At 41.7% G+C, this 16,323-nt stretch overlaps 1 pseudogene; it reads left to right on the top strand.

Moving 5' to 3' along the window:
• LOC111954963 (tenascin-like) overlaps window positions 1-16,048 on the top strand; it is a 26,736-nt pseudogene extending 10,688 nt beyond the window's left edge.
• The last annotated feature ends 275 nt before the right edge of the window (window positions 16,049-16,323 follow it).

Raw genomic sequence — 16,323 nt, 5'->3', positions numbered from 1 at the left:
TCCCACTGGGGACCAGCATGAAAAAGTACTAAAATGTATGTGCTCACTACTTACTGTAAGTCGCTCTGGGTAAGAGCGTCTGCTAAATTACTCAAATGTGGGATGGAGTTTGAGATATCACCTGGCGGTAAATTAGTTAATAGACCAATAAGAAAGAGTTCCAAACCTCTCTGGCAATAACAGCTAGTTTTCAATTCTCCTCAGACCACTCCCAGACAGTCCTAGCAAAATTYTTGCTTGAGAAATTGCTCTTTGCTAAGAAGCTAATTTTGTGYATTTTTAACAATTTAAATTGAAAAGAAAGGTACTTAATTGATACCCAGAAATGATTTGATTTGAGATMAAWWWWAAAAAATGGCTGCATTGGAGCTTTAATAAAACATATGCTCCCAATCTGCACAGAGAGGTGATGTCAGACTTACACAATGACAAACTGGATTGGTACTCATCATGCACATGTTGTTGGACCTTGCTATTAGAGCAGACACAARCACTCTTGAGAAGCAGTATCTATGTCATTAAAAGACAAATCTACAACACTGTAACAAAGAGAAACACCTTAATGACAACCAAAAGTACTAGAGGAAAAGGTAGGGMAATTGTACCAAGATTAAACAACCTAGCACAAATCCCACTCCCCTCTTTTTCCTACTTAATGTAATTCTTTCAATGTGTGAATGAKATTATTGTTCTTCATAAAAGGGTTCCAGACGAAAAAGAGAGAGAAAAACAGTATATAGAGACTATTGTCGGTTAGTAGAGTGACGCTTGGCCACAGCATCAGCACCAGGACGCATTCCCAAAACAACAACAAGGGAAACAGTCTCTTTTTCCATACATGACAGGGGTAGGTGTGAGAAGAAATATGGCGGAAGGGAGAACATCCTTGTACAGGGAATACATCAAACTGAACAGAGGAGAGARAATTAGGGATGAGGACAATGAGCAAAGGAGAAAGTCAAGGGAAGRATAATGGGAGAAAGAGTGAGTGGGCAGCAAGGAAGAAGAAAAGATGCAGATGTGGGATGCTTGTTGCTAGGGCAGCCATAAACACTGTCAAAAACATGGCCCTGATCAGAGAAATGACTTCATTGGTCAGCAGCTGTGACACATAGCAGAAGAGAATGAATAAGGGAGATACACATTCATCTCATGTTTACAGATAACAACACACGTACACAAATGAGGAGCAAGCCCCACATTGTGCAAGATAAAGCACAACACACTCATCTCTTGAAATAACTGCTGAAAGAATTAGAGGCATATGACACACGGACACTGAAGATCAATGCTGGGCAACCTGGCAACCCAGCTGCGTCCGATTTCCCATATGAGAAAATATATTACACAATGGAGAAAAACTTGGAGAACAYCCCCASATTGGAGTAATTGAGTAAACCCTTAAACTACTGCTTTTAAATTAATGGAAATACTGCCGTTTTTCAATACATAGATTGAAGAATAACAACCTGATACTGTTTTTGTTTTAATAGCATCTTTTATAAGTTGGTTTTTCAAATGATCACATACCAATAAAGGATATTGTGAAAGTTGGAACGTGAATGGTTGACTATAGTTGAGCGGGTTGCCAGATGCTGTGTATACKGTAATGTTATTTGTGTGACACCATTTCTCAAAGCTTTGTGAGCTACTGGATTTCCCWTATATGTTAATAATGAAATACTTTCACAATACTACTATTGCATCATTGGAATATGAGGCTGTTTATCTCATTGCCAAGAAAATAATAATATAAAGAAAAGCTGCCCACCCAAGTTAKAATTCCCAACAGAGACATCATTCTATTTTGTCTGATGATGTTGTACTGCATAGCTGTTGAGTTCTGTAGTAATGTGATTGTGAGGCCCCATTGTGGACAATACATTTGAGTCCAGTTGCTAATTTAGAGTTGGCTCGGTTGACGTTTCCAAAATATCTGAATATAGGCTTCGGCATGATAGAATTTGTAAATTAGCCTACTCCCCCTGCTGGTAAGCATACGGTACATGCACCCATTCAAAAATWATGTTTAACACAGGTTCTGACTACCGTTACTTTAGAAAATTAACTGAAATACCAGTAGACCATTTCATCATAATTATTAATATTCCTCCTGATGCCCGTTCTAACATGAACTGTATCGTTTTCTGTGCCACACAGAAAGAGGGCGATCAACAGATAACATCTCAAGTTGGAGGGAAGCTCACGACCTACACCCAAACAGGACTGGCGGCCGGGCATGAGTACACGGTGACAATCAAGGGAGAAATAAATAGGAGAATGAGCACTGAGAGCACAGCAGAATTCACAACCCGTGAGTCAGGAAACCACATTTTGTATCCCTTTATTAGCATCTGTGACTTTGGTTATCAATAGATATAAATGCTAAGTCGTTTTTTCCYCCACTGCTTTCCCCCCGACCCACCACCCAGTTATCTCTGGACCCACACACCTTCGAGTTGTGAAGACAACCACAACATCTGCAGTTGTCCAATGGGAACAATCGCAAGGAGACATCGACAGGTATCGCTTAACTGTTGCACCCAATCAGACAGACGGAACAGCCAAGGGAAGACAAGACCTAACCCTGCCCCCTGAGAGGGACTCTGCCCAGATTGACGGTTTGGACCCAGGACATTTGTATGACATCACGCTAGTGGCTGAAAAGGGCGGGATCAAGAGCAARCCAGCAACAGTCCAAGTCACTCCTGGTGAGTTTTATTGGATGGCTTACTTTAGTTACTACATTGCATATGAAAAAATCCAGGGACTAGATTGTATAAGAAGCAATCTTGATTCATTAGGCCATATTCTTKATTAGTTTATTTGGAAATGAAGACCATAAAAATCATAAAATATTTTAAGATAAGAGTTATACAGTCATGAAACAACAAATAAATTGTGAAGTAAGCAGAAGAAGCAGGAGAGAAAGAGAAAGTCATCATTATGTTTAAAAGAGAGAGAATTCTCTGAAAAAAATTGGATTCCCTGGCAATGTGAATGAATATGCAAGAGAGGCCAGCCCTGCTCCTGTGAACTGTTATCCCACTAAAGTTAACATGTCTAGACACGTCATTTTTCAATAGAGCAGGTCATTGGAAGTGAAATTAAAATAGCTTGAAATTAATAGAGGTACAATATAAAGACTGCTCCTGGAGCTAACCTGATCTCTCTTTGTAAAATATTTTTCCATTTTCATTATTCATTCTCTCTTTCTCGACAGTAGCGGCACACACTTAACTCACAACATTGACATTTTCAGCACCCGAACAATGAAAGGCAAGGTTGTTTTGATGACCAAATGTAATACTCTTTCCACTTCTCCCTGCAGGTTTGGACAGCACATAGGCCAACTATKTATTGCACTAATGTCAATGCAGGTGTTGTTGGAAAACAGGATAATTCAAAGTGTTCAGTTCAAAGATATTCTTTTTGATTTTCCCATTTGGATCTAACAGTGCTTCCCTCTTGTAGTCGGATCAAAAAAACATATTGTTATCTTTGGTTCCAAATGATCGCTTCGTGCCTTTAGGAAAATCCACAGAGACAATATCCAGGGTGACCATGGACACTGTGACCATGCAGGTAGCACCAGGAGTAGCAAGCCATGAAGACCCAGCAGGGAATACAWAGCCTGTGAAGGCCATCTACTACTCAAAGGCCAAGGGTGAAGAACCAGAGAGTGGAAAGAATAGGAGTGGACCAGGCTCTGTAACAGTCAAAGGCACCAATGGAACCAAAGAGGACCCATCTGTTACAACCAGTAAAAGACCACTTGTCAACACAAAATACAGGGTTGTACATAAACCAGGTGATAGAATAACCTTGCCCAGGAAGCCATACATTGGAGACTCTATCCGTTTTAATGGTACAAGTTTATCCAGGGTGGGAGGAGAGTGGGTCACAGTCTTCTGAAAAGGCCTTCAAGCAGAAATCCATTGGTGGGGTCAAAGGTCAAGAAGACCTTAAAAACTGACACTAAAACAGAAAATCCYATTGTTTGGGACAGGACTATAGCTAGAACTGTGAAAAACACTAAGCTGAAGACAAGTCCACTTGGAGAAAAAGATGGAACTTCGACAAAGACATATCCTGTTGGAATCCTTCCTGAAAATGCCACTACGAGTTTTGGTTCTGAACAACCAACAGTGATTCCCGGCTTAAAGGACCTACCTGATAGGAAAATGGGTACAGAGACTGAAACAAACGAGCCAGGGCAAGGGACAGATGGCTTGGAGCCTACAACCACATCAGAAACAAATACTACTGTTCACCTGAACGGGAAGAAATGTGTCAACAAGATTAAATTGACACACAGGAAAGTCAATGTGACCTGTAGAGAGAGAGTCATTGGGGGGAGGGTGGATGGCACAATAGTTCAAAGTAAACCCACAACAGAGCAGGGTTTTGCTGAAAAAGAGGACAGTGCCCTAAAAGTGTCTGAAACAGGACATTCAAAAACAACATACTCAGATAAAGATAAAGTTGCAGAAGTGGGTATCAGCAGAGATGGGGAGAAAACAACTGACGTGGGATTGTTTGGAACCAAACAAAACGAGACAAAGACTCTGAGAGTGAGCGGCACACCACCTTTTCACCGCCTACCTCCAAAGGGGCCCTACCAACACCGCCCAAACCTAAATATGAGACCATTCCGAAACAGGACACGTTCACCTTCTTCAGCTCCCACAAAACTAAATGAATCAAAGACCAGTATGGGTCAACCCATGACTGGCAGACAAGTGGTGTTTGCAAAGACATTGCCTGTTTCCCAATCCTCAACCCTCCATCCAGATGCTCAGCCAGAGAGGGCACCAAAATCATCCAGTGAATCAGAGCAGAGTGGCAAAGAAGGCTATTCATCATCGTCCTCCACTTCAGAGGAATCAGACTCTACTAAAGAAAATGCTGCAGTGGCAGAGAATGGTATTGCAGTAACAGAGGACGGTATGAGCACAGACGCAGACAGGGCAACTGACGTGGTGTCGTCTGGAACTGAACGAAACAAGTCAAAGACTCTGACAGTGGGCGGCACACCACCCTCACACCGTCTACCTCCAAAGGGGACCCAACAATGCCGCTCACACCCAAATATGGGACCATTCCAAAAGAGGACACGAACAAACCTGAGACCCYCTCAGCATCCATCAAGAGGTCCCATACGCAGACCTTTCCAACCTAAACTGACAAACAGAGACAACGGCATCATCGTCCACACCACTCAACCGGAGGAGCAGGGCACCTACAGAACCAGCCAGAATGACACAAACACAGACCTTAAGCCTGAAACTCTCATCAAGAGAGCAAATACCACAGCTAGTAAAATAGCAGAAGGTCAAACATATATTAGAAATAGCGGTAGCTTGAGCCAAAGTAGCCAAGATTCAAAAACAGGTCATCATGACAAAGGGAGCCAAGTGAGTAAGACTGCTGATTCAACAGACAGACCAAACCAGATAAATGGATCAGATGCCACTACTACTGGAAAAACAGGCCAGCCTCTAAACTCAGTGGGGGTTCAAAGCATAACCTCAGGAGGGTTTGTACTTGTTTGGGGAGCACCAGAGGGGATGTACAGAAATTTCATAGTAACCCGGGAAGAGCATGGAAGTAAGAATGAGGCGGAGGAAGAGGAAGTGGAGGAGGGGGAGAGTGAGTCAGAGGAGGAAAGTGAAATGGGGGTGAGTCAAGGTAAAGAGGGAGGGGAGGAGAACCCTGTTACCAATAGCAAAAGTGATAACCAGAGACAGAACAGCAACAGTAATACTATGGCTAAAGTTGGTGACGGGGGTACAATCAAGTTCTCCAAAGTCCTTCCARGGTCGGCTCGCTCATTCCCATTCCAGAATCTCCATCCACAGACACGCTATTCCCTGTCCGTATTTGGGAAGGGTCCCGGACTACGCTCCAAAATTCACAGACTCATCGTAAGCACAGGTACTGGCCATAGTTAAATCTCTACCAACTACTACAAGGGTTCATTAGCTCATTGTTCAAGCACAGGACTTCTCTTTTTTTGAACTATGCAAGTTATTCAAGAGACCCAAGTTAGATGCCGATACATCCTCACACCATTTTAGGTGAGGTACACTTGCACAGCTGCTTGATCCATATCCATTTCAAGAGTTGTCACACTCTTGATACTGTAACTTCCTGAATTACAGTACTTCATCATGTCTGTCGTTAATTTGCATCATCTGCTTATTGATACCGTGAGCTGTGTTTATTTTGGTTTGTCCTTGACAACCAAGAGCTTTTAATTAAAGGAATGGTAAATAAATCCAAAGCTTTAATTACAAATTATAAACTGGGTGGTTTGAGCCCTGAATGCTGATTGGCTGAAAGCCGTGGTATATCAGACCGTATACCACGGGTATGACAAAATATAGATTTTTACTGTTGTAATTATGTTGGTAACCAGTTTATAATAGCAATAAGGCACCTTTGGGGTTTGTGGTGTATGACCAATATACCACGGCTAATGGCTGTATCCAGACACGCGTTGCGTCGTACAAAAGAACAGCCCTTAGCTGTAGTATATTGGCCAAATGCACCACACCTCCTCGGGCCTTATTACTTAAATATGCAATGACCAAATAATCATGCATCTGTGCTAATCATTTGAATTTCATGTTAACCCCTTGTTTATACCATGTTGTGCAGTGATTAGTGCAACTGTGATGTGTATTGTTCATACTGGGTGCATTTTGGAAAAGCAGGTATGATTGCCAAAACACCCAGGGGAAATGGGCTGTTGCTAACTGGGAAACTATCTGAAGCACATCCCATCAAAGAAATGTGAGCATGAGTTCATCATCTTCAAAATGTAGGTTATGTTGAGGGATACTCTCTAATATATAATCATTACAGTGCTAAACCTTACACAATAAACACGTGATTACATAGCCTCCCTGGTCCATATACGACATGTCATATACAGCCTGTGTTTTCCGTTTTGTACATGGACAGTATGTCAACCCAAACACATCCATGTGTTAAGCACATACAGTGCCCTCAAAGTATTCCTACCCCTTGACTTATTCCACATGTTGTGTTACAGCCTGAATTCAAAATGGATTAAATATATGTTTTTAGAAATTTGACCAAATTTATTGGAAATGAAATACAGAAATATCTCTTTTACATAAGTATTCACACCCCTGAATCAATACTTTGCAGAAGCACCTTTGGCGGCGATTACAACTGAGTCTTTTTGTCCAGCACCTGGATTGTACAATAATTGCCCATTATTCTTTTAAAAATTCTTCAAGCTCTGTCAAGTTGATTGTTGATCATTGCTACAGTAGACTGACATTTTCAAGTCTTGCCATAGATTTTCAAGMCGATTTAAGTCAAAACGGTAACTAGGCCACTCAACATTCACATTCGTCTTGGTAAGCAACTCCAGTGTAGATTTGGCCTTGTGTTTTTGGTTATTGTCCTACTGAAAGGTGATTTTGTCTCCCAACGTCTCTTGGAAAGCAGATAACCAGGTTTTCCTCTAGGATTTTGCCTGTTCTTATAGCCATATTCTTTTTCTTTTTAGCCTAAAAAACTCCCCTAGTCCTTGCCGTTGAAAAGCATACTCATAAAATGATGCAGCCACCACCATACTTGAAAATATGAAGAGTGGTACTCAATAATGTGTTGGATTTTCCCCAAACAAAAGGTTAATATCTATGCCACATTTCTTGCAGTATTACTTAAGTGTCTTGTTGTAAACAGGATGCATGTTTTGGAATTTGTACAGGCTTCCTTCTTTTCACTCTGTCATTTAGGTTAGTATTGTGGAGTAACTACAATGTTGTTGATCCAACCTCAGTTTTCTCATATCGCAACCATTAACCTCTAACTGTTTTAAAATCACCATTGGCCTCATGATCAAATCCCTGAGCAGTTTCCTTCCTCTCCGGCAACWGAGTAAGGAAGGACGCCTGTATCTTTGTGGTGACTGGGTGTATTGATACTCCATCCAAAGCCTAATTAATAATGCCACCATGCTCAAAGGGATATATACAGTGCCTTTGGAATGTATTCAGACCGCTTGACTTTTTCCACATTTTGTTAGCTTACAACCTTATTCTAAAATTGATGAAATATGTTTTCCCCCTCATCAATCAACACACAATACCCCATAATGACAAAGCAAAAACAGGTTTTTAGATTTTTTTTCTAATTTATTAAAAATAAAAAACTGAAATATAAAATGTACATAAGTATTCAGACCCTTTATTCAGTACTTTGTTGAAGTGCCTTTGGCAGTGATTACAGCCTCGAGTCTTCTTGGGTATGACGCTACAAGCTTGGCACACCTGTATTTGKGGAGTTTCTCCCATTCTTCTCTGCAGATCCTCTCAAGCTCTGTCAGATTGGATGGGGAGCGTTGCTGCATAGCTATTTCCAGGTCTCTCCAGAGATGTTCGATCAGGTTTAAGCCCGGGCTCTGACTGGGTCAAGGACATTCAGAGACTTGTCCCAAAGCCACTCCTGTGTTGTCTTGGCTGTGTGCTTAGGGTCATTGTCCTGTTGGAAGGTGAACCTTCGCCCTAGTCTGAGCTCTGGAGCAGGTTTTCATCAAGGATCTCCCTGTACTTTGCTACGTTTATCTTACCCTCGTTCCTGACTAGTTTCCCAGGTTTCCCAGGTTTCCTTCAGACATGATGCTTGGCATTCAGGCCAAAGAGTTTAATCTTGGTTTCATCAGACCAGAGAATCTTGTTTCTCATGGTCTGAAGGTCTTTAGGTGCCTTTTTGGCAAATTCCAAGCGAGCTGTCATGTGCCTTTTACTGAGGAGTGTCTTCTGTCTGTGGTGGAGTGCTGCAGAGATTGTTGTTCTTCTGGAAGGTTCTCCCATCTCCACAGACGAACTCTAGAGCTCTGTCAGAGTGACCATTGGGTTCTTGGTCACCTCCCTGACCAAGACCCTTCTCCCCCGATTGCTCAGTTTGGCCGGGTGGCCAGCTCTAGGAAGGGTCTTGGTGGTTCCAAACCTCTTCCATTTAAGAATGATGGAGGCCACTGTGTTCTTGGGGACCTTCAGTGCTGCAGAAATATTTTGGTAACCTTCTCCATATCCGTGCCTCGACACCATCCTGTCTTGGAGCTCTACGGACAATTCCTTCGACCTCATTGCTTGATTTTTGCTCTGACGTGCACTGTCAACTGTGGGACCTTATATAGACAGGTGTGTGCCTTTYCAAATCATGTCCAATCAATTGAATTTACCACAGGTGTACTCCAATCAAGTTGTAGAAACATCTSAAGGATGATCAATGGAAACAGGATGCATCTGAGCTCAATTTCGAGTCTCATAACAAAGGGTCTGAATACTTATGCAAATATTATACATTTATAAACATTTCTAAAAACCTGTTATTTGCTTTGTCATCATGGGGTATTGTGTGTAGATTGCTGATATTTTTTTTATTTCATCAATTTTAGAATAAGGCTGTAACGTAACAAAATGTGGAAAAAGTCAAATACTTTCCGAAGACACTGTATATATATTTTTTTTACACATCTACCAATCGGTGCCCTGCTTTGCGTGCAATTAAAAAACCTCCCTTGTCTTTGTGGTTGAATCTGTGCTTAAAATTCCCTACTTGATTGAGGGACCTTATAGATAATTGTATGTGTGGAGTACAGGAACTGGGGTAGTTATACAAAAATCATGTTAACCACTATTATTGAACACGGAATGAGTCCATGCAACTTTTTATGTGATGTGTTAAGCACATTTTTACTCCTGAACTTATTTAAGCTTGCCATAACAACGGGGTTGAATATTTATTAACTCAAGACATTTCAGATGATTTATTTTKTATTAATTTCAAAGATTTTCTACAAACAAAATTCCACTTTGAYATTATGGGGTATTGTGTGTAGATCAGTGACACTCAATCTCAATTTAATCAATACAAATCCAGGCTGTAACACAACAAACTGTGGAAAAAGTAAAGGGGTATGAAAACTTTCTGAAGGCACTGTACTAATGAAAATTACTCTGATATTCATGAGACCATTCAGCTACAACCGCCATTCACTGCTGGTCTGATCTTCTCTCACTTAGGGTAAGCTTTAAGTCAGCAACCTTCATTGGCTCCCTTCATCACTCACAAAACCCAGGGTAAGACCATGGTTGGTCCCTATGGTTTTTCCTGATCTTAAGCGTGAAATGTACAGATTTTAATCCTATGAGTCTTTTTTAAATGTATTTGTAAAAAAAAAAGAAAGAACTAAATTCGACAAGGTTTTAACGATTAGCTAGTTTTTTTTGTTTTTTTCAGACGGTGAGGTCTCAAATGGTATTTGGAATCATTATGGCAGAATTCTGCTCACTCATGGTTGAAAATCTGTTGGTCAACACATTTCTTATTCCTTAGAAATTATCCTTATCTTGCTTTATCTCTCCTATTCTTGCATTAAAATAATATGGGGTATGTATTTGTTATCAACATCTCTTCGATTTTTCTTGTCTTCTGTTATAACCATTTAAACTTTTCTCTTTCCTGCCAACTTCTTTTTTTTTCAGGATCAAAAGACCAGCTCAACATTAATATCTCATCATTTTCCCTTGCTGCTTTCCAGGGTCCAACATCTGCATTTAACAGTGACACCTTTGTCTGTTTTAGTATATGCTGTACTGTGTATACTGTATATATGTTTGCACTGTACATATATACCCAAACTCAATGGAGCACTAATAATAACAGCGTGAGTAAACAAGAAAAGTATGAGTGCACCTACATTTGAAGGTATATTGATCTTTCTTCTCCTCACATATAGTATGACTTACCTCAAGTCTCCATTTTCTCTTTCTCAAATATATTCTAGCTCTGTTTCCATGTCCATCATTTTTCTCTTGATACTTTTCATTCTTTCTTTTTCTTACAGTTTTTATTTGTCTTTATTTGTTTTCATGCGTCTTTCTGTCTGTGTTCGTCTTTCTATCTTTTGTTTCTCTTTTTCGCTCTCAATCACACTTAATATTCCCGTGCCATGCCCAGGTCCAGAGCCTCCCTCGGGTCTTGTCTTCAGTGAAGTGACTGAGACGTCTCTCTCTGTGTCCTGGACCAAGCCAAAAAGTCCAGTGAGTGGCTTCAAGGTCACCTACACTAACACACAGGAAGGTAGGTGCTTACACTAAAGTCCTGGGGGTCAAAATCCTGGCTGTTGAGTCACGTCAGTTCATTGTGCATTCACATCGGAAGTTGCCCGTTCTATTCCAGGGGAGCCTCTCTCCGCAACGGTGGACTCTGGGGATTCCACTCTGGCACTGTCAAAGCTCTCTCCAGGGTCCTCCTATGAGGTCAGTGTGATATCCGTCCTTGGACTGGACGAGAGCGATGCAATCAAAGACCTGGTTATGACACGTACGTTTACTTCAGTCATACTGTTGACTTTCAATTTTAGGATTAATGCTAATTTACAGGAAGTTGTCAGATTATAAATTATAGGAAGTTAGACTATCAACAGCCACTTTAATTTGGTCCTTGGTGGTGTCTTGGTCAACGAATTTAAGTTAAGCATTAAAAACCACATGTATTTTTTGTTTTGTTTCTTTCGTGTGTATGGTGTTTCCTCTGCATTTTATATGGGGTCTGTGTTCATAATTGTTCTAGCAGGTGCAGGATCTGGGAAAGATCTGTGCATTTTCAAATTTTCTCAAAGGCTCTATTCTGGAGCTGATTCAACTTCAATTTCAAAATACTTTTTTAGCAAGAATGAGATTCAAATYTAATGATATATCGAAAGGATTTGATTTCACATTGTGATAACTAACTTTCTCTTGCCTTCATTTTTTTCAAAMCCAAATCTCAGTCCCTGACCCTCCGAGGGATCTCCGGGCCATTAATGTCACAGACACCAAGGCCTTGCTGCTATGGCGACCAGCACTGGCAACAGTCGACCGTTACGTCATAGTGTATGGCTCTGAAAAAGGTAAGGGGTATCAGAAGTTGGATATCCATTACAACAATACCCCGTGGGGCTTTTAAAAGCTCAAGCCGTATTAGAGTCTTTCCTTTCCAGTTGGAGCTTTCACACAGGCCACAGGCAAGATGAGATCATAGTGTTTGTATTGGACAGTCAGTTTATGACCACCCCAACAGCATTACAATATAAACACTGAGAAATAAATTAAATCCTGCTGCCTACCTCTCTCCCCTGCCACTCATCTGCTCTCTCTCCGCTGCTTACTTGTTTCTGTGTCAACCAAGGGTCAGATGATGCCGAGATCACTGTATCGGGCAATGCGGCGGAGCAGCAGCTGAAAGGCCTACAGGGCTCCACTATGTACACCGTCACAGTCACCAGTCAGCTGGGCAACCTGGACAGCTCTGCCGCCATCACTGTCTTCACCACCACCGGTGGTCAGTCCGCACACACACCTTCTCAAACTACCCTAATGCTTAAACCAATCAACTCACCCGAGACCGAGCAGAAAAGGAAGGCTGATGTTTTCATTTCATTTGRCAACTGAGCTTCTTGTGATTGTGTCCATGTCCATCTGGCAGGATCCAGGGGAGACGGGGAAGTCCYGCGTGACCTGAAGGCCAGTCAGGTGACTCCTCGCTCAGCGCTGTTGACGTGGAAAGCACCCTCTGCCGCCGTGGGAAGCTACAAGCTGACCTATCAAACGGAGGGACAGGAGATGCAGGTGAGGAGCACTGAGTAAAAGGTGGAGACAGACACACATTCGATTTTATTCAGGACAGTAAATTAGGACAAAATGCTACAAACTCTGGTCTAGACAGATGACCTATTTCTTCTCAACAGGAGGTTACCATTGACTCCACAGTAACAGAGTTCAAATTGATCAGGCTGCATCCCATGTCCAAGTACACCGTGCAGCTACAGGGGGAGAGGGGAGGGAGCTATACTGCWAAAATTTCCACTGAGTTCACCACAGGTAAGCGGTCAAATATATTTGACTTTATAAAGAAACTTTACAAAACGAAATACATACATCGAAAGCACAGTTTCATAAAGTTARGCTCTCTCTTTGATTTTGTATGTCAGGGAATCTCCGATACCCCTTCCCAAGTGACTGTTCCCAGGAGCTGCTAAACGGGATACATGAGTCTGGAGAGGTGGAGATCTTCCCCAAGGGAAGGCAGGGAAAACCAGTGTTGGTCTACTGCGACCAGGTGACTGATGGAGGCGGCTGGACGGTAAGAGAAGATGATTGTGTCAGGGACCATGTGTCTATACTGTTGGTGAAGGGAGAGATTGCTATTTAAAATGTATTCAGATGTAGACAATAGATTTAGCATAAGTAGTGGCAAATGTAATACATTTGACTGCATAATAGCTATGTCCCTTAAAGGAAAATACCACTCAAAAACTATCTTTTGCTATTTGGTATTTCATTAGTTGATACAGTCCCAAAATGTTTTGCATGTCAGCAATCAAGTTTTCAAGATATCGAACTTTCAAAATAAGTTTATCTTGAAGACATTTTGGGACTGGATCAACATTGGACTAATCAAATACCAAATACAAAAATAGTTTTGGAGTGGTATTTTCCTTTAACTGACATGAGAGGGAGTTAACGGTTGGTTATGGATGGTATATGTCCGCTGTATGAGCGTGTGTGCTTTACAGGTTTTCCAGAGAAGGATGGATGGGAAAACTGACTTCTTCAGAGGCTGGAAAAACTACAGCAAAGGTTTTGGAGAACTGAGTGGGGAATTTTGGCTGGGTGAGAGTCATTCGTCACGCTAAGTTTGTTTTCACCCACTTCAGCAGCAGTGCACCAGCATTACATCACACAKAACTGTTAGAATGACGGCGCAAAAGCTACACTATGTCACTTTTACGTAAACAGTGTAAGCCCTCATGACAGATCAACTCTGTAAATAGACCCGTTGCTGGGCAGATAAATTAAACAGTATAACGCCAGATGAGAAGGATCAATTTAATGTGGAAATTTATGGCAAGACGGTAGGAAAAAARRGACTACTGGCACTATTGGTGCACAAACAGAAGGACAACCAAGAGCAGTAGCAGAGGGCCTATCACTCTTCAAAACCCTTTAACTTTTTTTGAGCGATTGGCTGAGCATTAACGCCAGTAGCGCACTATCCACTATTCATTCTAACATTGAGAGGCATCATGCTAATTTCTACTGTGTAGATCTGATGAAAATAAGTCTTCAGCGCCCCCTAGAGGCAACACATATAGTTTACTTCAGGAGCTCGGCAGTGAGCAGTTTTTTGTGTGCTCTAACGCCTTGTTTCCCACTCATCTCTGTCCATCTATAGGTAATGAGAACCTACACAATCTAACCAGCATGGCACCAATGACCCTACGTGTGGACCTCCGTGCAGGGGACGAATCAGCGTTTGCCAAGTACTCTGCATTCACAGTGGACACTGTTAGAAGGAACTATGCTCTCAAAGTGTCTGGGTACAGCGGTACAGCAGGTATGAACAGAATCTGTCCACTGAAAATGATTGACCTCTTATTGTGCATACTTCCACATTATCATTAAACCCGTCGCTTATTGTTTTCTCATTATCCCTCTATTCCACACCTACTGTTTCCCTCCTCACACCTGCCATCTGTCTTTCCACTCTACTTCCCTTTTCCCCTTCCTTCCTGACTTTTTCGTCCTTGTAGGTGACTCTATGAGTTACCACAACGCGCGCATGTTCTCTACCAGAGACAGAGACCCCACGCCTTTCATCACCCGCTGTGCCATGTCCTATAAGGGGGGTTGGTGGTACAAGAACTGCCACGAGGCCAACCTTAATGGCCTCTACGACACCAGTGTCAATCACCAGGTAATGCCAGCCAACTTCATACCTCATTTCMCTATTTCAGAGTCTATATCACCAAAGTAATCTAAGGCAACTATTCCAGAACAATCAATTACAAGTTCGGGGTGGTTTGCTAACTGAATTGTCTCTGTGTCTCAGGGTGTGATCTGGACTGCCTGGAAAGGCAAGGACTTGTCCATCCCTTTCACTGAGATGAAGCTCCGACCAACATCTTTCACCCCTCCAACTCAGGGATAATGACAAAGTGGTGGACAGAAAATGAGAAGGGAGGAGAGGCACAGTTTATGAACACACACACACACACATCCAGGTAACTGCTGAAATAAAGGAAACACCAACATAAAGTGTCTCGATAGGACGTTGGGTCACCACGAGCCAGAACAACTTCAATGCACCTTCGCGTAGATTCCACAAGTGTCTGAAACTCTATTGGAGGGAGGTAACACCATTCTTCCATGAGATATTCCATAATTTGGTGTTTTGTTGATGGTGGTGGAAAACGCTGTCTCAGGCGCCKCTCCAGAATCTCCCTTAAGTGTTCAGTTGGGTTGAGATCTGGTGACTGAGACATACACACACACACCCCCTTTAAACCCTCAATTTTCTTTTGAGACCCCTCTTTCAAAGTTACTGAGATCTCTTCTTCTAGCCATGGCAGCCAAATAATAGGCAACTGGCTATTTTTATACCCTAAGCATGATAGAATGTTAACTGCTTAATTAACTCAGGAACCATACCTGTGTGGAAGTACTTGCTTTCAATATACTTCGTATCCCTCATTTACTCAAGTGTTTGCTTTATTTGGGTAGTTACCTGTACATAAGCACACAAGCAAACACACACTCAGTCATGCATGCATACACAGTACTTGCACCTATTAGCTAGTTTGAAAATTTCCCAATGCCTTGCTCTCCAGACTAAAGCAATTCGATTTTTTCAAATGTATAGAGGACAGTTATCTGTATGTTATATTGTACAGTTTCTAGATTATCTTTGAGATTTCCCTTTTCTTTTTTACTCTTAAGTGTTGTGGCACCCCTTGTGTAAGCTGTAAAAATGTATGCACTGTCCCCTGGCTATGACGGTACAACTGTGGAAATGAGCGGTGAATAACGGAGATTTCTGTTTGTACTTGACTGGCAATTATCGAGTTTTGGTATTTGTCCTTTGTTTGTCTTATTTTGTAGTTATATGTCCTGTATTTTCGGTTGCCCCAATTCTCAAATGGTAGCTGCTACACTAATAAAATAATGGTGGAACATGGGCAGCAGAAGCACTGGGTGTTCCGTTTTATGAGCAAGTACTGTACGTAAGGGAGGTTTTCACTGATATAAGCTAGGTGATAGAGTTGGAGGCCTTGAAGATAAACTGTGCAGTGACAAGGCGTGACAATACAGAGTTATTTTTGACGTTGAATACCCAACACTCTACCAAACTCCCCAAATATTCCCAATGCATTGCCAAAGATGACACCTACAGCACTTTTACTCAAATGAAACAGTACCACTACTACAAGGCAATTCATGTCCACAATCAGAT

The sequence above is a fragment of the Salvelinus sp. IW2-2015 genome, linkage group LG30 (genome assembly GCF_002910315.2).
Source record: "Salvelinus sp. IW2-2015 linkage group LG30, ASM291031v2, whole genome shotgun sequence".
Classification (NCBI taxonomy): domain Eukaryota; kingdom Metazoa; phylum Chordata; class Actinopteri; order Salmoniformes; family Salmonidae; genus Salvelinus; species Salvelinus sp. IW2-2015.
This window is presented reverse-complemented; position numbering and strand designations above follow the sequence as displayed.